The sequence below is a fragment of the Tupaia chinensis genome, unplaced genomic scaffold (genome assembly GCF_000334495.1).
Source record: "Tupaia chinensis unplaced genomic scaffold, TupChi_1.0 Scaffold000001_1, whole genome shotgun sequence".
Lineage (NCBI taxonomy): Eukaryota > Metazoa > Chordata > Mammalia > Scandentia > Tupaiidae > Tupaia > Tupaia belangeri.
Genome location: NW_006159427.1, coordinates 6,963,198 through 6,963,619, shown reverse-complemented (window position 1 = coordinate 6,963,619; position 422 = coordinate 6,963,198).

The following is a 422-nucleotide window of genomic DNA, read 5'->3' as shown; positions in this document are numbered from 1 at the left end:
CCAGACCTCAGGGGCTCCTAGCCTGCACCCACATCATTAGAAAGCACTTATTTAGTGTCCTCTGAGGCCTGTCACTATCAAGCAATGGAAAGAATTTATTTTCAAGGAATAAATTATTTTCCCTGACTTGCCCATGAGGTGGGGGAAGTCAGGTTATTAATCTATAATTTTCATCCACAGCCTCCAGTTCCGGCATCACTCATGCAGATAGCTCCCCCAAGAAGGATTAACAGACCGTAGCCTCCTCTCCTCTCTAACATTAGGCTCCAAAGATGTTTTCTCCTATTTCAATTTGCTCTGTTTTCATTAGACAATGATCATTTAGCCTCATTCTCTATTGTTAAGTGTATTTATTCCATAAGAAAAAGAGACAGTTGGGGGGATCAGCAGTTGGTGTAATGGCTATGTCGCAGGACTCCCAT